Source organism: Meleagris gallopavo, chromosome 2 (assembly GCF_905368555.1).
Source record: "Meleagris gallopavo chromosome 2, MGAL_WU_HG_1.1, whole genome shotgun sequence".
Classification (NCBI taxonomy): Eukaryota; Metazoa; Chordata; class Aves; order Galliformes; family Phasianidae; genus Meleagris; species Meleagris gallopavo.
In genome coordinates this window covers 32171458-32198640 of record NC_139405.1, presented here as the reverse complement: position 1 = coordinate 32198640, position 27183 = coordinate 32171458, and the positions used below count along the sequence as shown (strand labels likewise).

The 27183-nt window shown below is 37.0% G+C and overlaps 2 long non-coding RNA genes across 2 annotated transcripts in view; one reads left to right on the top strand and one right to left on the bottom strand.

Moving 5' to 3' along the window:
* The window catches only part of LOC146544928 (uncharacterized), a 123823-nt gene that overhangs the window by 93814 nt on the left and 2826 nt on the right, over positions 1–27183 (bottom strand). The window contains exons 2-5 of the long non-coding RNA XR_014882099.1: positions 22937–23052; positions 19283–19325; positions 14362–14512; positions 4425–4564 (exon numbers count right to left, since the gene is read on the bottom strand). This is a non-coding gene — a long non-coding RNA (uncharacterized LOC146544928). The remainder of the gene's footprint in view (positions 1–4424; positions 4565–14361; positions 14513–19282; positions 19326–22936; positions 23053–27183) is intronic.
* On the top strand, positions 20296–23503 carry LOC146544929 (uncharacterized). Its single transcript, XR_014882100.1, has 2 exons — positions 20296–20490; positions 22666–23503. It is a non-coding gene; the product is annotated as an uncharacterized LOC146544929 (long non-coding RNA).

Genomic DNA, 27183 nt, shown 5'->3' with positions numbered 1-27183 from the left:
CAATTTGCCTTTTAAAAATGCAATTTAAAAAACTTACTGAATGAATTTCCTTGGTGGTACTACTTGCCTTCTAGAGCTGCAATATATTTTAATAATCTAGTCAGGAACCAGTAAGGGCAAAGGGATTTCATAATAACATCCCAATTCTCCAGTTTGGTCTCCTCCTTTGGGTCCATCTGAAAGGTAATTTTAATACAAAAGCCTGTGCTGCCAGCCTTAGCATAGACAGGCTGGTAGCACTTGTTTATGTTCTGACTTGTCTTGTTAAGAGAGATTCAGAAAATATCAATTCTGCTTTCCTTCTAGAAATGCATTCTGCACACTTGACTGGCCATTCTGTTATTTAAATGATTAGGCAAGTGTGCTTCTTTTATAAAAGGTAGAAATTCAGCCACAGACAGAATAAACACCAAAACCATGATGTACGAAGAAAAACTTTTGAATTTAATGCTCGAGTATTTTAATATCCCAAGACAAATTGACCACAGAACTATCAGATAAATGCCTCAGTTTGCTATGTTGCAGCTTCTGGGCTTATTGTCACATGCACGGGAAAGGAGAAAAGTGTGTAAACCTCACTAAAAGGTGATACTGCCAAGTAGAGAATTAAAAACTTTTGAACCAGGTTACCCAGAAAAGCTAATTGCCTGTTTTTAAGTTATCAAAAGACTGTTGACAGTGAACATTCTCATACAACTAGGGGCTCAAGTCATCTGACTGGTTGTTGGATAGGTTTGCCAGGTAGTCTTCCTTTCTAAATAGCCCTAGAGATAAGAAGCATGCTTATCGTGAGGGACCAAACACACATTGCCAGAAGCTCAGGTGAATGATAAGTTTTTTAGGCCTAAAACTCATCCCTCTTCAAGAGCAGAAGTCATTTCACAGCTCTTGGCAAAGACAAAATAATTTTGATTTGTTTAATTATAGAATATACTATATATAATGCAGTGTGTAAATGATGAAAATAACATTTTGAGTAGATCCAATAACTTCTGACCCCAAGGGACAATAGAGGAAGTCCTTCCATAGCGGATACAATTGTAAACTGTTCAGTGTGTAGGGATATAAGTCTCAGCCCAGTTGTCTGTGATGCTCAATTTTCTCTTGTGTATTGTTTTTCAAAAGTGAAAAACAATATCAAGGTACACCTGCCTATCCTCACCATTTTTTTTTCTCCTGTTTGTGAATTGGATTTTGCCACTTTATTTACGGTGATTCCCATGATGTTCCACTGTGTTCTCCCAGTTTAGAGGCAGCACAACTTCTGCCCTCCAGACTGTTTTCCTGGGTTTTAACTTTGACATTTTTAGGAAGGGTTTTTTTTGTCCATTTGGATATGAAGGCAAAACATGCATTGTTTTTCTTCCTCATCCTCCCATCCCACATACAAAAAGCTAAAAGACTTGAATGGAGGAAACAGGAATTTCCATCCCTGTATCTTAAATAGTTTTTACCTTTTAGCTTCTTCTTACACATAGCAAATCTCTCTCTGAACTGAAAAATTACTGTAAATATTTTTATTTATTTCTTTTTTACTGGAAGAAGATCCATTGTGACTTCAGGTCCAGAAGTGAATTCTGGCTTTTAAATTATATTCCCAGTGCTGCTAGCTTCTTTTATTTTAATTGTAGTTTTAAAAAACAATAATTCCAGAATCTGTTCCACTGTGTCTAAGAATATTCACTTTCAGCTCTCTCTGGCAACACTGGGAAAAATAACAGCTCAGCACCCAGAACGCAGATGGATTAATTTGCATAATTAATGATGTATATTCTTATGTTAGCGGTCATTGGGTGAGTAATAATTTTTATTTATTTATTTAATATGACAAGAATTTCTTGAGTCAGACTTTAAATTATATGAAAACTGGAAAAAAAAAAACACCATATTAAAATATGGGTGTATTGCTTTTAAACAAAAACGAAGATGTTTTAGTTCAATTTTCAGGTGTGTTTGTTAGACACAAATGCAGAGTGTTATTAACACCAATGGTCTGCAGTTTGCCAAAAATGGGATTTTGTGAAAGGCCGAGGACCCTACTGTTTTTGAGCTTGTTGATGGGATATTTATCATTATTTTCAAGTCAGTATAGAGTATTACTGACCTACTTAGAACGATTTATATTCTCATAAAAAAAGAAAATTATCTAAAAGAAAATGGAGGATGTAAGAAACTCAAAATCACATCTAATCCCTAAATGCAGCATTAAGTACAATAGGTGTCAGGTGCTTAGCCTCGCATAGCCACCACATATATGCACAGATAGCTCATTTTCCACCAGCACATTCTCCAGTAACTGCACTTTCATCTTTATACCTTTACACAGGCAACTAAATGCTGCAGAAAGCGCCATTGGAGATATTATTGCATATCCATGATTCACCAGGTAGCATTTTCAAGTTTTTCACAGATACAGGCTTCCAAAGAAAGGCAACAAGGCTTGTGAAGGGCTTGAAGAATATGCCCTATGAGGAGAGACTGAAGGAACTGGGGATGTTCTGTCTGGGGAAAAGGAGGCTGAGGAGAGACTTTATTGCTCTCTTCCAATAACTGAAAGGTGCTTATAGAGAGAGCAGGGTTGACCTCTTCTCACTGGTGATAGGACAAGGGGAAATGGCCTCAAGTTGTGCTAGGGTAAGTTTAGGTTGGATATCGGGAAACACTTCTTTACAGAAAGGATTGTTAAGCACTGGAATAGGTTCCCCAGGGAGGTGGTTGAGTCACCATCCCTGGATGTGTTTACAAGCTGTTTGGATGTGGTGGTGCTCAGGGATGTGATTTAACAGAGGGTTGTTAGTTAGGTTAGCATGCTTAGGTCATGGTTGGACTTGATCTGTAAGGTCTTTTTCAACCTGAGTGATTCTATGATTTTATTAAGTTTGCAGACAACACCAAGTTGGGAGGAAGTATTGATCTGCCTGAGTGGAGAAGTGCGCTACAAAGGGACCTGGATAGAGTGGATTGATGGGACAAGGCAAACTCCAAACCTGCGCTGAGAGCCTAAACTTTCCATGCAGCACCACATTACTGGGATCCTGGCAGCACCAGGATAGCCCTGAAGCAGCACTCAAACCTGCCTAGACAGTAGAGATAAAACAACAGAAAGTGAGGGTATCAGAGCCTCAGATCAGAGCCATGCCTTTGCCCAACCTGCAGTAGAAATCTGAACAAATTTCATTCCTCAGAAAGTTCCCTTTGCTTTTAACACATGAAATGAGTAAATTTCATATGTCCTGCTTCCTGTTAATGTATTTCTGAATTCCCTAGGTAAGAGCTTTGCATTTAAGTATCCCAGGTTAGCATCAAAGCTGCCATGTTTCTGATTCACTCTGAATCTTTACCTACTCATTGAATTTTAAAACTTGAGGCCTGAGGGAATGAGAAAAACAGCCACTTTTCTATCCTCCATTTCTGGCAAAAAAAAAAAAAAAAAGACTCAAATACTTCAGTCCAAGAAAGGATTCATGGCTGTGAAAGAGGTATAATTTCTAACCAGTCCAAAATTAGAAACAGCACTTTTTGGAGGAAAAATTCCTTAGTCCCTATTCTTCTCCAATTTCCTATGGGCTAGCAGTACCTGATTCTGCAGCCAGCTTGCTGGCTTCTGCTTCTACAAGCTCACACTGCTCTCCAAGCAATGAATGGAGTGCCAAATCTGGGGTTACAAACTCCCCTAGGTGATCAGGTGCCAAAATGTTGACATCTCACTCTTGAAAAATACAGGGTCCTCATGAGCCCTGTATTTCTTTAGTTACCACACTGAACCAAAAGGTGTTGTTACAGGGTTTTTTGTATTATTAAATAAGTCACAGTAAAAAGAAGTTGAGCCACCTCACAAAGAAAACCCAAGAATTAAAGAGTGATGAGTTGCAATTCTCCTTGTAGAGGAGAATTAGCAGAAATGTGAGTCTTGCTGATTATTAACATCATATTTCAAATGTAATTTTGACTGTAAGTTCAAATCCAATGAAATAAAGATAAAATTTGGGTTTTTTGGAAAAAAAAAATGGGAAAGCATTCATAGAATGGAATAAACATCTTTACTTTTAGAAAATTACTTGCTTCCATGAGATGCACATATTCTTACCACCATAATATAAATCTAACAAAAATTCATATATCTGAACATTGAAGTCTTTACTCCTCACAAATTACAGTTAGTACAAATCTAAGATATGCCCCAGGACTCTTCATTTATGTGTCTTATACCTAGAGCAAAATGTTAGGCAGTTCTCCACAAAATTAAAGTGTTTTCAAGTAAAGAGTTTTCAAGTAATGTTTTCCCATATGAAACAGTAAATAAGCATAACTTATAGCCAATGTTGGGGTAGGTGCTAGCTGTGTCTAAAGAATTGTATGTGTCCTCTCCAGAGCATGCCAGTGATAACCAGCATTAGTTTGTGATACATATGTTTGGCACCTACCTTGGTTGCCAATCAGACTTGCAAGCCAGTCAAGATCATCATTATCTTATGACCTCTGTAGACAATTATTTCTGTCTTCACATCCATGTTTCCTATTTTTCAGTGAAGACAGGGTCTGATGGAGTCCAGCTTATATCCTGCTGTAAAAAGAGAAGAAAAACTGGTGGGGGAAAGAAAAAAAAAGTTTTTGTTGGACAGGGTTCGACAATAGATCTGGTTAAGCCCAAATCTTCCCAGTTTAACAATGTTCAGCAAAACCCTTCTACTGAAAAAGGCATGTGCCAAATAGCAGCCAAATGGAATATAAATGAATCTGCCACCAGCTTACTTTATTTGAACAAACAAGAAAAGGATTTTCCTTCTAGCAGTACATTTGATATATACTTCATAATACAAAATGCTTTGATGCTCTCATAATAGATGCTATTAAAAATACCCATGTCTAATTGCAGTATTATAAATGGGACAAACTCAGAAGTCAAAATTGCATTTATTTTCACCACTGCTGCAAAACAAACAAACAAACACCACTATGAATTTATCTAGTTTGTGATCTGTAATATCACTGGCAGCTAAAAGATGTCTGCAGCCAGTTTGGGCAGGACAAGAGAAAACATGACAATAGAAACTACGAATGCAACTTCATAAAATATAGAGGACACTGCATAAGGAAGGCTGGAGCAAGTCCTGTAAAGAGGACTTCTGGAAAATAAGGGAAATGGATGTCAAGCTATTCTTATCATTTGCAGGTTTTGCTTGTTTGTTCTTTTATCCAGGAATTCATTAGTTAATAAAATTGTCCTGACTTTTCTATCCATTTCAATATTGAGGATTTTGAAGACAACCTGGAGAACTCGAGGCTGTACAATTAAGAGAGCAAATGAAACAAACAATTCTAGGAGCACATTCAAAGATTTAATGGGAACATAAGGTCAGTTTTGGTTAACTATTTGGATAAATTTAACCTTTAATGGAATCTAGAACCACAGAAGTATTTCCTTTCTTTAAACATCCTAATGGAAAGGGAAAAAAAAAAAAAAAAAAAAAAAAAAAAAAAAAAAAAAAAAAAGTCTTGCAATGTAAGCACAAAATCATTGAACTAAATCAACAAATGAGAATACGAAACTCAGAAGTCTACGCTTGTTATCCAGGCTAAGAGAAATGCAAAACATATGTATGGCAGAGAAATAAATGAGACACAAAATCCCAGCTATAGTTACACCCTTAAAATTTCAGTGATCATATTTGAACTAAATGGTGATAGGTTTCTATAATACTGCCTTAGTCAGTTATGGTGGTGTTTCTGTAAGAGGTTAACATAGTTACAAATGTATTTCTCTGAACTGGAACCACCTCTGAAATTACAGTTTAATTACAAGTGCTTTAGAATATGAATGTTTGCTGCAAAAAATTTTAAACAGAATATCTTAAAATAGGAACTTGATACAATCTTAACACAGATTTTAAGTGCATGAGACAAAGCCATTATAGAAACATTTTTAAACTATAATGTGTGTACAGAAGTCCATTTCTCATTTAATTATCAAAGTAGGCAAATTATTTCCAACAAAGCACAAAAGTATTGATTTTAGATAAAAATCTTATGAAAACCTGTGTAGAGAGTTTGCCATGTATGCCATGCTACATGGCATAAAAAGAACAGAAATGAGACTTTCTCATGTGCTTCATGTATGGTGTTTGCACTGGAAATAGAGGAAAAGTGGTTTGGGGCAGGAAAAATGAAAACAGAGAAATTTTGGATATTACATTCTCATATGCTGGCAGTTTGAGAAAAAGAGTCATAATCTGGGTGAGGATCAACCTGTTGTAAACTGGATGATGAAGCAGGCGGACTAAGGCTCTAGCAGAACCAAGCCCCTCCTCTCTCCTCAGCCTAGAATCTGCACAGTGGTACAAGTAACTGAAAAACAGTAATCTGAAAACTGCACTTTCTCTGGTGAGTTAGATCTGCACTGCCCTGAAATGGATCTGAATCTTTTTTTTCCACAGTTCCAGTGCTTCCAGGGATTGTTTTGTTTTGGTTGTTGTTGTTTTTGTTTTGTTTTGTTTTGTTTTTTAACCTGTGCAGCACCACTCTCTTCAAGAGCTTTAACAAGTAACAATCTATTTTAACAATCCACTTGTGCGGGCAGCAGCAGCACACTTAGAGCTATTTCCTCACGTTTGCCCTTCTCTTTCTCCTGTTTTCTCTCTTCCTCCTTAGGTTTGATGACGTTCTTATTCCTTGAAATAAATATACAAGAGAACAAAAAAGGCTTTGCAATGATAAGAGCTTCCAAAGAGACCTTAGACTTTGGGTTTCTACAGCAGCCTCTTCTGTCCTCAGGTAATTTGGAAGTGTAAATTCATTACAGCGCCATATATACTATTACTGAATTCATCCCTGTGAATTATGTGGTAGGTCCTTTTTCCTGTTCTGTTAAGTGGGAATAAAAAAGAAATTACTAACAACTGAATCTCAGCTTTGAAAAGACTGAAGGGGTTTATTCAGAAGAAAAAATGTGGTTTGAAGAACTAATCATACCTGCTTTCCTTTCCTCTTCATTTTAAATTTCTGTTCTCCATCTGGTAGAGTTATACAAGATCTTTAGAGGTGGAAAGAGAAGGGTCCTGCCAGGCTCAACTGTTGGCCAAGCATGTGAGCTAAGAGGATCTGTAAAAGCACCTGCTCAACTCCACCTTGAGCATAACCTCAAGAGAACTCAGCATTTGGGCTTGGTGTCCTTTATTCACAGAGGGAAAATACAGAATATCTGCAAACTGACAGAGTGAAATTCCATCTGTATTTTCATATTCATATTGAATTGGAGAAAAAAAAAAGAAAGTGTTAAATTAGAGCTCTTTTATGTATTCCATAGGAGTAATGAAATATGAAATAATAATACTTCACCACAGAGTTAACAGTGAATAAACAATAATTAATGGATTGTATTAATGTGTTCCTACAGTCTTGATGACAGGACTGAGCCTGGAATAATGGAAAGCTATTTTTTAAAACATTACTGAGCATGTGCCATTCTCTTTTCCAGTTGTAAGCTACCAAACGTGAAACTGGACATTGAAAAGCTCCAGGGTAATTTGATCAAAGAGAGAGAGAGAGGGGGGAGAAGAAAGCTCAAGGTGCCCAGCTTCTAATACTTTCCTTCCCCAGCAGATAACATTGCTTGTGCTAGTAAGAAATTATTAACTGGAACAATGAGTCCTGAAAGGAAAGTCATTACTTCCATGTGTCATCTTTTCCTTTTAAAAGATGAAACTGGATTCCTAAAAAAATAGCCTTCTGACTTTTCTCATCCTTCCACCTCCTTGTGTAAATACAAAAGGTAAGGAAAAGATAGATAATACTTGAGAGAAAATTTCTGAAGCACTGATTGATTTGCAAAGTGAGATGCTGTGTCCTTGTTGCTTTCCTGCAGGATTTAAGTACCTAATACAAAAGTTCTGAAAATTTTTATGCTTGATACTTATCTTTTCTCAATTTAATAATCAATATATTAGGTGAAATATTTAGTGCCGTATTTGTCTTTCACTAAAAATCTGAGAGCTGATCAATACTTGATCAGTTTGATAACAAATGACACTCAAGGCTCATGATCTTTTATGGAAGGTAGAGAATCTAGAATACTGCGTTAGCAAATAAATGAAAGCTATCAAACTTACTTGTCAAAAATAAACTTATATAAAAATAAAAGTGTCTGGTGATTGCCATCTCTTGTCTTTTTGTAGCTATGATGATCTCTGTAAGAGCACCTGGAGAGGCTCCTGGTTCCCTCTGTCACATGCTTGTCATTATGATCTTAGTGTGCACAGGTTATATTAACCATTCAGCCTGTAACGACTTAAGACTTACAATGTTTAAACCATTACTTGTTCAAATAGGCCTCTGTTTTTCATATGTTTATTTGCATCTCCCAGATTATCTACTCATTCCAGGAGTGTACTAAAACTCAGACAAATAACCCAATTATTTCTGCTGCGAAATATGACCATTTGCACAAGTTATGCCATTCTCATTCCCTTACTGAGAGCAGGTACACTTCACCACTAATCAATTTGAAGTGTTGACCTGACCTGTTATCTTCGTAAGGTTTTATCTTTTTCTACATGATACACTAAAGAAAACTTATTTCAGAAGGGCAGGTATTTTTATATAACATATAAGAAGTGTCATCACATAGGTTCAGTTCAATGTGAAATGCTGTTGTGATTTTTATTTTTTTCGTAATTATTTTTAAAAGAAAGTCAGAAACGGAGCAATTACCTTTCAACTGCTTTAAGGCTTTGTCACAGTGTTAACTAGATCAATCTATGCCCATGACAGGGGGGCAGTAGGCCCCTACCCCCCCCACCCCCCACACAAAAAATAAGAAGGAAGGAAGGGAAAAAAACAGCAACAATGATCTATGGAGAAAAGCTTACTTTACTAACTATGATATTGGAATGCAGGATAACACAATATAATACAATCTGATTGAAGTTTAGACTAATAAATCAAATAAGATGGAGAGAGTGAGTTCCTGAGACCGAGTCAAACCTGAAAAGCTTGGAACTGCTAGGAAAGCACCCTCCAGCACCCACTGCAAGGCAGTAAGAGACCGTCCCACCCGGAAGGGCCAGATGCCATGATTTCTGAAATGTATAGGGATAGGTACCTGGAATTGGAGCATTAGCAATTTAACTCCCAATGCACTATGTGATGTTATGATGCGCAATACTGAAAACCAAAAAAACATAAAACCATTACAGGCTTTACTAAAATGGATCTTATTCCTATCTAGCCCTGGAGATTTGCTTTTGCTAGAATCTCAAATAAATAGGGAGCAGCAGCAGATTTAAATTTAAAAAAAAAGAAAAAAGAAAAAGAGGGGAAAAAAGGATTTACAATTATGAAAGCAGGGGACTCTAATTTGCTGTTGATGTCATTGAGACGAGCTCTGTTTATCTGGGTGTAAAACTGTTTAATGGCTGCTTTAATTTCAGTTAGCTTGGCCAGTGCTCTTGGGAGCTCACTGTAAGCTGAGGGGACATTATCAGGTTTACGGCTATTTTCTCCACAGAATTTCCATCTTGTGCTTTTCATTAAGAACTTTGTTATCTTCAAAGTAACACTTACAGTAGCAACCTCTTCCTGTAGGTTCTGCTTGCTTTTATTTTTATGAAAATCTTCTAATGCAGTACGATCAATTCAAAAATGCCTGTGCCTTCAATCTCTTCTCTGATGTGAAGATCTGGCACAATATTTAATTACTACTTTCTCAACTTTCGATGAAATATTTCACGTTATTTCTTTTTGTTCAGAATCTAGTCAGTTAATTTCTCAGAATATGTTGATTTCTTTTTTTTTTTTTGTTAGAGGGAAACTAGATTTTGTTTTGTAGCAACATCCTCATGCAAACCAAGTCATCTAAAATGATGCTAGAGAGAAATTCTAACATAAAGCATGACATCACTGTAAGCAAATAAGGAAGTGTTCAGCATGAGTACGTGAGCAGGATAAGTTCAAAAGTGGTGTGCTTACCACCTTTTTTTTTTCTTTTACTTTCTTTGTCTTAAGTTCTATAAACACAACCCTTTTTAGTTTTACAGTCAATAACTGTTTAGATTTTTAGCACAACCCATTGAAAACTGTTTTCCAGAAACATTTACACGTAGGAACATTGGTTTCACAGAAAGAGATCTAAGAGGTTGACTAGGAGACTAAGTAAGAGTCAATAATGTTACGCTTGCAAGAAAGACAACATCTCTACTTGAATGCAGAAACAGGAACGTAGCACATAAAAATCACTGAGATAACTCTTCACTACTCAGAACAGGTAAGGCTTCAGTAGGAGTGCTGCAGACAGCTTTGGGTACTGCTTCTTGAGAAGCAATTTAATTTTCAGAAGAATTTTCTACCTGTTAGAAAGGTAAAACAAGAACGGTTAATAGTTCAGAAATAGTAATGTAAAAGGAAAACCTGAGGTTATTTCTTCTATGCCTGTAATGATCAGAAAGATCAATGCAATGAAATGGTGATACATCAGGTGTAATGACAAAGGAAGCAGCACAATGGAAAAGTGTTACAAAGGAAAAGTGCTCACCCACCTCTGAAGATCTAGGCTCATATAGAAAACCCCACACAGACAGGAACCCTGATTGGAGATCCTTCCCCAGTAGCAGTCAGCCCTTAAATGGGGTCTAAGAGAGGCACAGCCAGGCTCCACTCCTTCTGGTCACACAGCTGAATTGTCTTCACCTGTGCTCCCAGCGCTGACCCAGTCCTTTCCCCAGGTACTCAATCAGTGGTTCGGGCTGTGACTCAAGAGTTGCTATACAATACCCTTTAGGAGTGATGATACCACCAAATATCTTTGGTGATCTTCTTAGAGCGAGGGAACACATTTACTCAGCACGTTAATCATCAGAGATGTAGATTCTGTCTTGATGCACACAAATGGCCCAGACAACTTTTTAACATTTGTTTATCCTTGGTATTCTAAGAAACTATCCTTTTTTACCCTAAATTCTCCAGGTCTAATACCCTAGTAGAAGAAAAGGGAGAGCACAGCAATCTGAAGCAAACCCAAGAAACAATGCGGGGGGAGAGCTTCCACTGGGAGGAAGAAACACTTGTTGGAGGGTTGCAGCTATGAGCAGTGTAATGAGCTGTCACCACCTATCAGCTGCCCCATCACTGTTAGGTCTTCAGGGATTGTATCAGATTATGTTGTTTTTCTCAGTTAAAGCAAGTAGCCGATGTAACAAATATACTGACCAGGCCTGTTTAAAATAAAACCCAGAAACATTGCTCAGTATGTCTGAAACCAAGTCAGACTGCTCTCTGGAGCTGTGTTTACTAGTGATTAGTTCCTAACGAACAGTGCAGGTGAATGATGAATGAAAACATCCCATCAATACAGGTAAAATGTCACAATGTTTTTTTGAGGTTCATCATCAAACTATCTTTCTGGGTGTGAATCTCCATTTAGTTTCACTTCTAACAATAATGCAGTAAATATTCCTTACAGTAGTTTTTGAGGAAATCATTCCTTGTGGCTGTTATTGGAAAAATAACACATATCTAGTAATGTGGTCTTTATCAATTTTTTGTTGTTTTCTTTTATTCTATTTTCAGGAAGATGGAGAGGTAAAGAACTGCATGGCATGTAGCAAATATACATATATACACACATATACATGTATATATGCATATACATACACTAATCAAGCCTCTTTTAATATCTTTATTTGGAAAAAAACTTTTAACATTTTCTACTGCAAAAGTTTTCAAAGTTCTGATATTCTCACATAGCAAGTTACCGAGCAAGGTCTGCAGAACTTATTTTCAACCTCTCAATAGAGGCTTCGAGACTCTCACATATGGAAACTTTTCTCTATTACAGAAGCTGTATTTCTTAGCAGAAAAGCGGAGTGTCTCATCACCTGTGGAGTTAGCAGCTGGGCAAGATTAATTAGCAAAACTGAGAGGGTTGTGTCTAAGACTCCAAAACTGAGAGAAAAAATATCCTTCTTAGACCAGACTTCAAGAACATGAACAATTTTGCTTATATCTCTCTCTCTCTCTCTCTCTCTCTATATACATGCATGTATGCATACACAAGGGCATTAATTTCAGAGCAACCTATGTATATATGACTAAGACTGAAGTTTCACTCACCTATTCAAAGATTTGATATATATATATAAAATATTGATTGATATACATATATAATATATATATATATATATATCACCTGATATGGAGGAACAGCTGAGTGCAAGTGACAGTCAAGTACATCAAAGTTAGAGATGAGCTAAAATATTTTCTTCAGGACAGTTCTCTCATTTACTGACATAAACTCAGAGTTACTTATGTCAGAAAACCACAAGTTCTAATGTGAGTTATTTATGGCTACATCTATCAGCCTGATATACATTTTAATTTAGGAGCTGAATTTTAACTCATATTTCTTGAAACATAGAGCTGAATTTCACCATTTGCTAAAAGGACAGTTAATCTAAGGAAGGTGAAGACCTTGTCAGCCTTTTTCAGAACAGATATACATCTATCTAGTAGAAAGATTTTGCTGTGAAATTAATGCTTAGAATATCTGAATAGCTTTCTTACATAAAATAAGTGCCTGTTTTGCATTATATTATATATACATATTTAGCTCTGATATAATCATGGTATCCTTGGCTGTAGTAATTTCGTTCTTGGACAGATCTACCTGAGTTCAGGGAACTGGGTTGCTGGCATAACCCTACTTCTTAGCCACTCCAAAGCCACAGCAATGGTGATGCAGCATAAGTCCTGATAGCAGTGATGCAGCTTCTGCTGGTGCAACAAATGCTCTGGGGGAGGGACTCTGAGGCAGGCAGAACTAGCAAGAACAGTGTTTGCAGTGTGAACAAGAGGACAGGGAAAACTGAGAGGGATCCAGAAATGGAGAGTGCCTGTGGCATGGGAGGATTCCTGCAGACAGGAAGAGAGAGAAACCAAGGTGTTAAAGAGGAAAAGCTTCTGAATGATGAAGAGACTCATTGTGGAGACATTATGTCCTATTGTGGGGACATCTAGATCAGCAACAAGTGGGCTGCTAGCCCTCGTTGCTTGTCAACGGGGGTGAATGAGGTGTCTTTGAAACCTGCAACCTGGTAGTGGTAGTTACAGCTACCACTGAGAGAAGTTCCTAGACTGTCCCATATGGTAATGGTAGGAGGTTGTTTCACAGTTCCAGGAGCTAGAGCTCAGAATTCTATTCATCACCTCTTGATTTTGTTTAGCTATCTTGGTTTTACTTTGTTTCTTTCCTGCATGCGGTTCTGGAGAAGAGAATGGTTCAAGCACACTGACTTTCGGCTACCTGCTCATTGCTGTTCGCCTTATTTTACCCACAGCAATTCCAGGCAGTACTCCACCAGGGCATGCATAGTCCTAGGGGACTTTTTCTCTTGCTGCCACAAAGATCCTTCTGCTCTTTCACTGAGAAAAATGATTAGGAAGCTAATAGAACTGGAAAAAGCAAACCCTGTGTGAGGAAGGAACTGTACTCCTCACTTTGAACAGACTTTTTAGCTCATAAGGTCCAAGGGACATGCTGCTCTGTTAGGCTGTGAAATAGCTTCTCAAGGGAAGGAACAAAAATCTTATTGCTTAAATTTTTTTTTAAATTGAACTGAGTGGAGCACTTATATGCCACTGGGAACAGTGTTATGTGGGTGAAGGCATAAGTAAGATTAACTTCAAGGTTCTTTCCATATAGTCAGCCTGCGGCTCTCATAAGCAAAGACACTTGTGAGGAAGCTTAGTAATGGTGTACAAATACTGCATGTATGTACAACTCACAGAATTGGGAAAGTAACCTTTCAGAACAGGATAATACAATGCAAATGGAGGGAAGAGATGCATGCTTGCTATTCAAAAGTGATGCGGTCCTGGGAAATAGTCAAAGAGCCTTAAGGCATTTAAAGTAAAATCTGATGAGTATCTAAGCTGGCTGCAGGGATGTCCACATGTGAGAGGAACTCATTCAGTGCAAAGGCATGGTTTAGAATTACTCCTTTCTATCTTCCCAATCAGATGCTACTCAGTAGGTATTTAATGGTTTGTAAGCTCGAGGTTTTTTTTAAATCTCAAGAAGTACACAAGAGCATTGCTTTTGTTACCAGTGGCAGCTGCATGAAAGCATAGAATCGTTTAGATTGGAAGATCATCAAGTCCAACCATTATTCTACAATGTATTTTCCCTGATGTAATACACTGTTTCCAAAATACTTAGCAAAGAAATTAAAACATACTACTTGACTTATATCAATCTACAGTATGATTATAAACAAGAAGCCATTGTGTATCATGGTGAGGGAGCTCCCATTGCCATCTGTGGAGGAGAACTTAACCTCTGGGATGCTGAAGACAATACACTGCTGTAAATACCTGTGAAACGATTGCTGTTTCCTTCGAGCCTTCCCTTTGCTTGCTGCTACTTTTTAATATCTGCAAGCTCCTCTTACTGTTGGATTCCTTTCATTTATCCTTGATCCATACATTATGTCACCTTCAGCTCACAGCATCAAATTCAGAAGTGCTGACAAAGAGGAGAGAAATCAGATATAAGTACACTGCCAGACACCTGAAAGAGTGGAACATAAAGAAAACTTTCTTTAAGATTCTTGGCCAGAAACCTTTACTTGCAGACACATTCAGTTGTAAACATAACATGCAGTGTATGTGATCCTTCTACAAGCTCTCTGTATCATTAAAATGAACTTATGGAATGTTTCATTTCTGTTAGGAAACAGCATGGAAAAGGAGCAGGAAATCCTCCTCTTAGTGCCAGCATTCCCTGGGCAGATACAACTATAGGCCCTACTACATTGAGAATCTGGTGGACTGCTTTCTGCTAGTGCCTCTAACTGAAGGAGTCATTTTATAAAGCAGTTTTATAATCTGTATTTTTTTCCTTATCTGGAAGCCACATAAGTTAATAATCTTGTTGGATTTAGTAACTTTTTAATCAAATTACAATGTTCTCTGTGAGAAAATCTACAGCTTCGCCATAGAACCAGAGCAATGCCAACATAATGAAAGATAGTAAAAGATTTCTGCATTATTAACACATCAATGTTTATGAGAGTGTCATGACCAAAAAAAAAAAAAAAAAAAGATTTTTATTCACAAAGTAACTTGCAGTGCAAATCTCACTTCTACAGCATGCCTGCTGAATTATCTGTTACAAATTAGCTCATTTTAAAATTGGTGAAGTATGCAGAATGCTGTATTCCCTCTGGACTCTGAGCTCTACACTTTCTGTCTCATAAGGGATAAAAAAGTAATTAATGAAGATCACCCTTTCCCAGATGAGTTCTGTGGACTGTTCAACCACTCATTTACATTTAATTCCAGGTTCCCCATTGCAATAGGCTTTTAGGGCTAACTGGAGACTAATAAAATGGTTATAATAAATTCATTACTTTTGGAAAACTAGAAACATTATTTCAATTGTATGATGTAATTGAGACAATTAATTTCTTAAAATGCAAAGTTGAGTGACAAGTAATACTGTAGTGTATTCAAAGTTACCTTTGAAACTTTCCACAGCTATGGAAACAGATTTTGTAATGCTTCTTTGAGAATTATTTTTTAAAGTTTAAGTATAAGATAAAGTGCAGAAAGCGATAAAGAATCATACTTAAAATAACAAGTCGTTACCAATCTAATTGCACGTGTTTGCTTTTGGAAACATTATAATGAGGTCAACCAATGCTATGAGACTTTGTTTTTCATAATGAAGCTATCTTAAAACAACAAAATTTTCCCACTCCTCCTTGTGTGGCTTTTTTGCTTTTGCTCTGTATAGTGAAAGCAGTAAATTCTGCTTAGTGTTGAAGACTCAGTTCATGTTCAAAGCATCGCATTTTTTTGTGTGTAAATAGGTGAACTGACAACAGTTTAGCACTGCTCATTTAAACCACCGAGATTCTGTTTTTTGTCGTGGCCTCTTTCCACCTCTTTCCATCCATTTCAAAGAGTGCTGCTGAAAAAGCACTGAGGTCCAGATCTGCAAAGCTGTTTTGGTGCCTGTGTTTCTTTGAGATCAATGTGATTTACGTTCCAAACTGCCTTTGAGCAGCCAAGTTTGAAGGATACAGTAATGTGAAGGTGCACACAAAGTGAAACAATCCTAATTTAAATTTTAATGTGGTTGCTTTCTGTCCTTTAGGGAAAAAAAAGAAAAAAAAAAAGCAAAAGAAAGCTTTTCAGAAGTCTTGAAAAATGCTTTATTTCTTGTGGATCCTTCCTCTCTGATACTTTTAATATCAGTGAACTATTGTACAAAGAGCTCCCAGGTGATCCCCTGTCATTTCTGGCTCTGAGTCTGGGTGCATGTGTATGTCAATACTGCAAGCTTGCTTTGCCTGAGCTGTAATATCTACCCTTCGTGGTTCACTGAAATGCTGTGTGCTGTGGTGATGATAACATACAAGTCAGTAGAATTCAGCAGGGATCATCTTATGTACAAAAAAGAGATGAGAACAGTGCCCATTTAGCTTACATTTCCAATGAAGAAGTTAAACTCATGATGCACGGAGGTTGTTATTTTTTACTGATTTCCAGTATCTCCAATTCGCCACTTTCAGGTAAAGTGTTTCATTAAGAAAGCATGAAATGCAGCAGGTAATGAAAATATAAAAGTATTATGTAAGTGTTTATTATTACTCACCTACAGAGATAAGTGAAATGCATTGTGTACTGCTAACAAAAAATTGCATTGGTATTTTTTTTTGGAAGATTATTTCTACCTTGATGTGATAGGAAATCTATAAACTGCATATAAATGTATATATATAATTTTTACATATTGCAGCGTATCCTGCAGATCTTGGGAAATTATTACACAAGGTATGGTGTAAAAGATATTGTGCAGATCACACTATTAGACTGACAGGATTCCATACCAGATGATACCTCATAAAACAAATGAAGCAAAGATGTACTGGCCTTTCTTCTATTTTCTTAGTCATCGAGAGCATGTTGCAGCTTTTAGTCTATCATTTGGAGTCCATTTAAACCACTGCACCCACTTAGGCTGAAGCAGGGCAAAATACTGTGGCGTCAGACATTGGGCGTCCTAATTAAGTCAGCTAACAATTTCAGGAGTTTGTTGCTGGTATTGTTGGGGTTTTTGCATGAACTGAATGAAAGATGTAGAAAGGGATGAAGATGCTTCTGCAAAGGCTGTATGCACTGTGATATAGCATGGCCATGGTGGACCTCCTTGCACACACCAGCTAAAAACTCAGTAGAAACTCAGAAAACCATCAGATGGCTGTAATGCACAGATACAAAATATGAATCGTTGCATAAACATCACATTTAAATAAGTCCTTTCTATGAGAATTATGTGTTACTGAAGATCTCTTGTATGAAATCTTCCCTTTTTTTTTTTAAAGAGTTCTATTCGCTGTGGATCGCATTTGACTTTCTCTCCATAAATTGTGACAGGACAGTGGGATAAAGACGGTGAATGGGACATTGACATGAACTCAGAAGTAGATGGTGAAGCATCACTCTTCAGTGTTTGAGACATAATTTTAAACAGATGGGCACTGGAATGCTCCTTTCACAGATTTGCCTAGGATTGTAGGCAATATGGAAGAATTATATCTAGTTGTTTTTTTTTTTTCTTAAAAAAAAAATCAAAAAGTTCTGCCATCTACAGTAAAACCCATTTATGCTAATTATCTTGAGAACTAAGCTTACAATGTTGTAATCATCAATTTTGCAGTTATCTCAAAATGTGTGAGTAGATGCTATAAGCTATATTTATTTTATATTAATTATGTAATTACATAAAAGGGGAAAAAAAAAAAAAGGCACACTTTTTGTTCTGCTGATCTATTCAGGACTATGTCAGTCAGTTTCCTTGTCCACACTGTCTCATAATGTTAAAGGCAGAGAATCATGAGTACCAGCTAGTATACTGCAAGCTTAAGCAACAGAGAGATTCTATGGTTTGTTTTCTAGAAGAAATTTCTTGACATTTTTAATTGAGTCATATAAAATGCTATTAGAAATATATTGAAACACAGAGATACTAATGATGCAAAATGTATGTTACCCAAAAGGTTCATTATGATGTCTCTGTATTTCTTTTTGTTGACAACTTCACTGCTCTACAATCTCCTTAACAGGCTCTGTTCAACTCAGGGGTTTGTTCTTCATTGTTGCACATCCGTAATACCTCTACCCACATATTTTGCCAGCTGTAATTTCAGGATTGCATCCCTTCCATAGATATAATGTACTGCAGTGTGAGGAATATATATGTGAGCAGACAACCTTGAGTCTGGTGCATGCAGGAAGAGAACTGGCAGAGGGTTAACTAGGAAATTACACATTTCTATCATTCAGTGGCAGCTGCTCAGAGAGTATTCTTTGTGACTCTGCTTTGATAAAATAAGGCATTTGCTCGTGTAGCAATTTAGCCTCAAATTAGAAGGATTACTGCATATCCTTTCTTGTGTTCCTCTTCAATGAAATGTTATAGCCATCTACCTAAATTGATTTTGAATTGGTCTGCTTAAGGCCACTGAAAGACAATCCTGGTTAAGCTGGTTTATCCCCTGCTTAGTCAATTTAGTGTAATTTTGTAATCTCCTGATGCAAGCTGAGAAAGTTTTAATCAAAGATTAAACTGGAGTAAGTGAAAATATAAGGAGAGGTTTGCAGCAACTGAATTGGAACAATCTAAAATCAGATATCTTTTTGAATCGAGGGCTGAGGCACAGAGTCTCTGAAGCTGTAATACACAGGCAATCACAGTCAGTTTAAAGACATCTATGGAGACGTGTAGTATTTCTTTAAAAGTTGCGAAAACAGGCAGCAGGAGCCCTGGGAAAGACATGGTAGTAAATTAAGTGAGGGAAAAGAGGCTTTAGGGCTAATAACTGTTTTCTGTACTCTAATAATGGTCTTCGAGAATGCTGGGAGAAATGCTTTCGGTGATTTTTTACAGCTGCTGCAGGAAAGCATTCATCCTGAAACTGCAAAGTGCTCTGTTCAAACTGAGTCCTGAGCATCAGCTCGACATTGTTTTCAGCCTTTGGTTTGTGAATACGAAGGTCAAAGGCTTGCTTAAACAAATAATTTTTTAAAAGGGTAAGTCTGATTCTTTCTTAGTCAGAGATGTCAGTGCTTGTATCTAAAAGTAACCACTTTGAGACAGCACACCAGTGCTAAGCCTGTTTCTACATTTAACTTTCCTATGGAATAGATGTAAAGGCTGGAGCGTTACTGGTTCCTTAGAGTAGGAGCAGCTCAGGAACTTCCTTGGACTGCACTCAGTGACACTTACCTATGGTTCTGGAGTATGTTTGCAGGGCCACCCAGGAGCCAAGCTGAGAAACATCAGAAAAACGGTGTTTTGACATAGGTAACAAATATCAATGTATTTATTTTTAAATAAATAATACATTTAGGCTTTCATATTTACCTAGAACTTTTGTTGTTGTCAGCGCATTGCCCGCTCCCTCAGTGGTGCCAAAGCCAGCAGCCTGTGCAGGCAGCTGTGGTGAGGGCAAGTCCCGGCACTGCCATGGCTCTTTGCATGGTGACAGAACAGGTTTTGTGCTGTTTACATGGCAATTGCCAAACTGCTACAGCTTTTGTAACTCTCCTCCCCTATATCATCTGTCCTCTGATGGATCCCTGTGTCCACATTTCTTTCCAGAGGCCAGAAGCTGCTGGGGAACTGCCAGCAAAGAGAAAACCTTACATTGCATTTTATCCTTTGCAATTAAAAACCATAAAATCGGGCTTCATACGCTGTGTGTCACTTAAAACTGAAGCTGAAGAGAGCCTGAAAATATGAGTTGGCTTAAAACCTGTGTGGAATCTACTAACAAGAGTTAGCACATCTAAATCTCTCAAAGCTTTGTGGTCCACACTTCCAGTTTTTCTTGGTTTTAAATCTTCATATAAGAACCTTTGTAAGCACCAGCTCTTTGATCCCTTCATCTTAGATTTCTATTTTGCTACAGACTGCTTCTAAGTACATCACAGTTGGCACCATTCTATTTTTAAGAGTAGCACTTCATTTACTTGGTTTATAAAAAACAATGCTCTGGCATTTTTCCATTAAGTTATTAGGATAGTTGTTAGTACTTTTTTGCAGGTCATAGCAAATCTCATTCCACATAACGTAAATGGCATTTGCCAGGCAGAATACAAACTCTGACCTCCTTTTGTGATTAACAGATAGGCACATTCAGTGACAGAAATTGGCCTATGGTTTCTCCAGGGCTGGTCCTAGTACAGTTTAGACATGTTTCTGTGACTAGCATGAGAACTCTGTGCCCCAAGGGCATACACATCAAGAGTTTAGAGAAGAAAAGTCGTGCTGAAGAGACAATAGTGTATCCAGGAGCCTCTCCTCAGGCACACAGCAAGGTTTGACAGCAAGCCCCCAGGAACCCTCTGGGAGGACACTAACAGAAAAAAGACCAGAATGTCTGAATATCGATTAGATACTCTATTCAGTGCAGAAGCATTACTCTGGCACAGGTAAGTCACAATATCATGATGGAGTAAGCAGAGATGAGAACTGAACCAAGTCCCGGTCTCCCTACATAATCAGCACAATTACTTTTCAGAAAGACAGACTCAGGGTACAGGATGATGAGGTCCTTTCCTCTTATTTTCTTGTTTGTAGAAGGTGTTGCACCCATGAATATGTTCTCTGTGGGGTTGCTTACATGCACTGCAGTTTTTAAAAAAACAGTGAGGAGATAATTCAGTACCTACTTCCCTCACAATTTGTTTCCCAGTATTCACAGTTGTGCAAATTATCTCAGCATGTATTTTTTCATTTACAGTAGGAACATCTTTGCGTTTCTGTAACATCTTGTACTTTTCTTGTCTTGTTCTAAATAGTATAATTCTGTCAACAATGGTCTTGCATATTCTTCTCTAAAATCTCACACTTTCTTTCCTTCTGCCAATTTGCCTCTCTGTTTCAGCAGGGCAATCTTCCCTTGCAGTTTCAAAATAGTCTCACATTACTACTTTTGAACACTTACTCATATTCAGTCCTCCAGATACACCACAGTCTCCCTCTTTTTCTTCTGAAATACTTCAGACATTTAAAATATCATGTCAAACAGATCAGTTGATATAGTTGTTTTGTTTTTCATCCCCTGGACTTTGATGAATGCTACTAACTGTCTCTGTACCCTAATCATCCTCCTGTCCCCAGTCTGGGGCTTCTCCTCAGCACCTTTCACCTGTTGGCTGTTCTGTTCAGTTCTTGATGATTCCTCTCTCATTGCTGTAGTACTCTGTGTTTCTGACTTTCAAGCTAAGAACATGACTACTGCAATTATTTAATTATTGGAACCTAAAACCTGTGTCCTAAGTTCCTTTTCTGTCCATATAAAGTCTTATTTGTCCAACATATTTCTTACTGGTCAAGTAGTTATGCTACAAATCTCCCTCTCTTCTTTTTTTATACAGAAGAATCCTAGATTTTTCTTCTAACCTTCAAGACATGTTAAACATCTGTTTCTTGCTGCTTAGACTCTGTCATCTTCTCGCATGTACTTTCATTCTGACCTATTCCGCCAATTAGTCAAACTTTGAATGCTTATTTGGTGTTTGACTGCACAAATAAACCAGATTCTCAATATTCAGAAAATGTATATACACATAGTAACCCCTCTAAGTATATGAACACTATGCTATAACTTTTGTTGTTTGTTGTTCCTTAATGCTTACTGAACTTTCAGTTTAAATAAACAAATCAAGTTAAGGTGGATAAATCCTCAGAACAATTACAAATCTGTTACATCCTGCAATCCAACAGAATCTTTCTAATCTTTTCCTACATCTTCTTACAAAATAATTTAAACTTTTTTGGGAGCACATGCATATGTGAATATGTTTCTACTCCAACCCACAATTTAAATGTACATTAAGTAACTAATTTAACAATTAACCTAAACTATGTTAGCAAATGTCTTAAAATTGATACCTCTTCGCCCCCCCGAAGAAAGAAATTCATGTCATACATGTCATGCATTCACTAAATAAATTAGAAAATGAATTCCAAACCACAGTGTTGGCTGTAAGCCTTTTAAGTTCATCCTACTAAAATTTCCAGGGATATAAATGCAACATCTCTGTAACTCAAAGATATTTATTCTCTGTTTCTCTGGAATTTGAAAAATAATTTAAAGCAGAAGGAATGCATATAAAACAAGGCAAACAGCCATTGGGATTACACTAATTAAATTAATTTAAGATAGGCTCACATCTTTGTGTTCTGAAAATTTACTTATTAATTAATCCAGCTATCATACTGAAAGCTTTGACACAATACTTAAATAATTACAGTACTATAGTGTTTCATCAACAATAAAATAACTTATGAAGAGTGTATGAAAAGATAGTGATAGGTCTTTTCTACCCATAAAATATTACTCGAGAAAGAACATAAATGCTAAACAAAGATACCTAAAAGAAAGTATATAAATCAAGCAGAATTAATAAAGCAAACCAAATGTCAGAGAACATAGCCTTGAGGTAAAATCTTTACCCTTGCCTGAAAAATGAGGCAAGCTTTCAACGTTTTTAGTAATGCCTTTGGGTATTCACTGCACCTCTGCAAGATCACTTCTCACCAAAATTTCTCTTTAAGGATGCACAACAGGTTTTGATAATTTGCTGCCTTTTGTCTTTCAGCCAAGGATATTTTGTTGATCAAGAACCCCTCACAGTTCAGTAAGGATTTGAAGAGCACCACAGCAGTGTGACTTGGATTGTGATATGAAACATCTCCAGATAGACTGAGTGACCATCTGAGGACTGTGAGCTGGATGCAGCTGTAGTACAGAACTTGTGCTGCTCACATCATATCACCAGCAAATAGCTGGACTGACCTGAAGACTCTGAGAGAGAAGTTGAGCTAATAAAACATCTGTCATTAAGCCCACTGGAAGAATGCCCAGCTCACTTGTATCCTGAAGTGAAGCAGTACGGCCTCCATCAAAAGACATTTTCACATCTTGCTTGCAAGGTGCCCTCACAGCTCTTCCTCTCTGTTTTCCCTTCAGGAAAATCTGCCCCTGTCTGGAGACAAGGAAGAATAGATAATTTGAGAATGAAGTTCACAGGAGGCTGGTTAACCTAAATTAGCATTGAAGGGTTCAAAAAATGGTTTATACAGGCTGCAAACCAGGAAATCTTGATGAACTAACACAATTTTCATTGTAGAGCTTCTCCATAGTGAGCTTTAGCACAGATGGGTGTTTGTGCCTGTTTTTCTTGCTCATGTCAATGAAATTCACTTTTCAAAAAGCACCACTGTCTGTAATGGACCTCAAGGAATGGATGTCAATTTAACTTCCAGTAAGTCTGTAGTAATTTCTGAATTTAAGCTCACAGCTGCTCCTCCAAATTAAATGGTACACAGTATCACTCAAGAGTGCAGGACTGTTTTCTAGAACTGATTATTTCTATCTTAGGTATCTTAGTAAATGAAAAAAAATAAACAAAAAAAAAAAAAAAAAAAAAAAACAAACCATTGACTTCCCATATAAATAAAAATTTGTTGTTGTGAAGACATCATCTGTAGAAGTTAAGTAGCTCTACTGTTTTAAATCATTTATCAGTGAGCTAAATAGTGAGATTAAGTGCACTCTCAGCAAGTTTGCAGATGACACCAAGCTGAGCAGTGCAGTTGACACAATAGAAGAAAAGGACGCCAACTAAATGTGTCTGGACAAGCTGGAAAAGTGGGCCCACAAGAACTTAATGAAACCCAACAAGGACAAATGTAAGGCTGGGAGAAGAACTCATTGATAACAGCCCTGCAGAGAAGGATTCATGGGCTCTGGTAAATGAAAAGTTGGATATGAACCAGCTTGATTCCTTGAGAATCAAATATCCAGAGGATCAGACATTTCCAACTTCAGGAATAAGAGTGCAAAGCTAACATGTAAGTGTTAGCTACTGATGAGAAAAATACATTCTGGTTAAAAATATATTGTAGCATGTATTTTTATTTATTACTAGAATATCTGTGAAAGGGAAGGTTGTATTTTCTCAGATGTTGGTTCTTATGCTTTTCCACAGATACTATGGATGCACTTATTACACAAGAAGTAGAACCTCTTGCATTTCAGAAACTCACTTTGAATCCAATGAACACTGCACTAGATTCTAAAAGAGCATTATTTCGAAGGCAAGTTATAATTCTGGCACAATACCTGCTGCTTCTCAAATTGTCATTAGCATTTATGCTTTCTCAATTAATACAATAATTTCAGAAGCACATTATTACAGCTTTTGCATAAAAGTTGTGAATAAACTGAATATATTTTGCTTTTGCCTTTATTTTTCTCTATAAACACAAGAATGCTTGACATCTAGCCAAATTGGTAAGTTGGCAAGCTTGAAAAGAAAATTAAGTGCTTATTTTTTTTAATAGTGCAAATATAAAAGAGAAATTTTATTTCTCAAAATGATGTTAAAGAAAAAAAAAATCCAACAAATTTTAAGTGAATAAATTATGTGTTTAATATCTTTCTGATGCAGAAAAACACTATCAAACAACATGGTGTCCTATTAGTGTAATAAACTGGGCAAATAAATAAATATCCCGGAAAACCCAAACAGTAGAAAAATCTTTAACATTTTTACATTAAATATTCTTATATAATTATTACTCCCACATGTTCCATGTATAGGAAAACTTACCTGCTTGAGGTAGGAAAATTAATTTTGCATTTTACTTTCAAAAGTTTCATTCTCAAAGGAACTCACAATTTAGAACAACATTTCTCAGACTGGAAAAATTAAATTTTCTGCTTTTGTTGTTGTTGTTTTGCTTTGTTTGTTTTTAGGAGAACCTTTCTGTTTTTAGTTTCAGTAACACATCTCTACCCCACACGTACTAATTGATGCTAGTCTGCTGGCTTGGAAAAAAAAAAAAACCAAAACCAAAAACAAAACAAAACAAAAAAACACAACAAAACTAGTAGCATTTGAACTACCTAACCTTGGATATTTATACTTGAGGCTAATAATATTTCATGTAAAAAAGCAGCCTAGTCTTCTCAAATGTTGGATAAGTGCTGATTCACAGCTGAAGTTATGCTGTAAAACTTTTAGCAGTGATCAATTTTTTTGCATACACATGCAAAGTTCAGGTCCATATCTTGTTTTTCCTGTCATTTGGAATGACATTCATTGAAATTTGACTGGCAGTGACTTTGGAATATCTAAGCATAAATGATAGGATAATACATAGAAGCCAAAAATGAGAGATCTGTTTTTTTTTTAAATAGATGCTGATTACCAAAACAAATAATCTGAAATCTATATACCCTATTTTTGTATTTATGCCCATTAATCATAGATCATACACAATCAGAAAACTCTGTCAAGTGCCAACATATAGTAACAAAATTATTAGACTTTTAACTTCTGTTTAGATTGCTAACATTTTTATCATTCATGCTCAAAAGATACAGAGTACCAGTATTTTGTTTGAAATTGTCCTCGTGCATCCTAGTTACTGTGATTAAACATGTAATTATAAAATGACCGCACTACTGGACCCAGATTATCTTTTGAGATGGTGTGTTATTGCAGGACGCTGGTAAGCATATCTTTCTGTGTCTGGGGCCATACGGATAGTTAGCACAACACAGTGGTACAACATATGTGGCAACAAGAAAGAGGAGAATATTCAGAAATGAATATCCTTTTGTTCTCTATTTTGACAGCATGGGGTATGTTGATAGGACTAATATTTGGGCATCCTCAAATCTGTTCTGAGATTTTGCCTTATTTTTTGGTTCTTATTATGCTCAGCAGCATGCCTAGTTTCTACATCTTTTTCACTCTTATCCGTGGTTGCTGAACCATGTCCTGAGGACACTAGTAAAATAAGAGACATTGCTTCTGCCTTCTGTGAATCTGACATTATTAGCTATGCTCATCAACAGTGATTCATGCTACCATATTGAGAAAAACCTTTATTGCCAGGGAGTACACAAAGGCAGTGCATGAAGGCTGGAGAGAATTTGAGTCTGTGGGAGATGAGATGGCATGCTGCACATCCTTCTTTTATGAAAATTACAAACATTAAAATATTAACATGCAGAGAGTGTTGGCAGAAATAGAAACAGATAATTACATCAGTGCAATCTCTGCCTCTGTAAAATCAACTGGAAAAACGCTTCCCTTTTAAATAGGTTATATAAAAAAGTCAAGTAAATAGAGTAGCTAGTAACCCTATATATAAATAAGATTCCAGTGTGTTCTTTATCCATATTTTCGGTCACTTTGCTTCTGGGATGAGTTATATCTTGCAATGGGACTGTGGGGGGTCAGTGCAGCCCTTTTCCTCATTCTGCCTTCCTCTGCTGGGCACTCTGTGCCTTGAGGAAACCCAAATGCCTTTGGAAGGAGGGAAAAGCCCAAAGCTAGACAGTTTCAGGGGGCAGGATCAGTACAATCTTCTCCCTGCATGACTGGAGTGTTTCAAAGAAACTCTCCACTTTTGTCTGTTCTTTTTATTCCTGCTCACCTCCAGGAAATGTGAAGCAACAAGTCCACACTTGAGCATAGCAAATGCATTTCCACCTGGCCAGTACTGAGATGAAGAACAGTTCTTCACTCCTATCTCACTTCCAAAAAAAGTTTGCTAAAACATTATGATCTCTTCAAAGGCTTGGTTCCCTCACCTTTTCTTTCCCCTATTCATAATGAGGCAGCTATCTGGCTGTTTGCTCACTCATTCAAAAAAGCAGAGAGGTGACAAGTTCCAACATGCAAAAGATGAATGTGACTGTTTGTACCATTGTTATTTTGAGGATGAATGTGTTGTCAGCACTGTTTTGAACTGGCTGCATGTGATTACATGTGTGAAAGCCCTTGGCAATTGTTTCAAGCTTTTTTCTGTTTCTCCAGTAGAACAAAAAGCCTGGCTGTAGGTTTGGAGGGAGACTTTTCATCTTACCTGCTTAATATTCACACATCGCACAACATCTGTGTTTTTCAGACATTGTACGGAGAAAAGAACTTTGAGCCCCAGCAAACTGTTCTAAACTGATGTTCAGGGTTTTGATATGTTTTAGTTTTAAATTAAGAAAAATTAGGCAATCATTTAATGAGATGATGACACACTGGAATAGGTTGCCCAAGGAGGTTGTGGATGCCACATCTCTACAAGTATACGATCCAAGGCACACA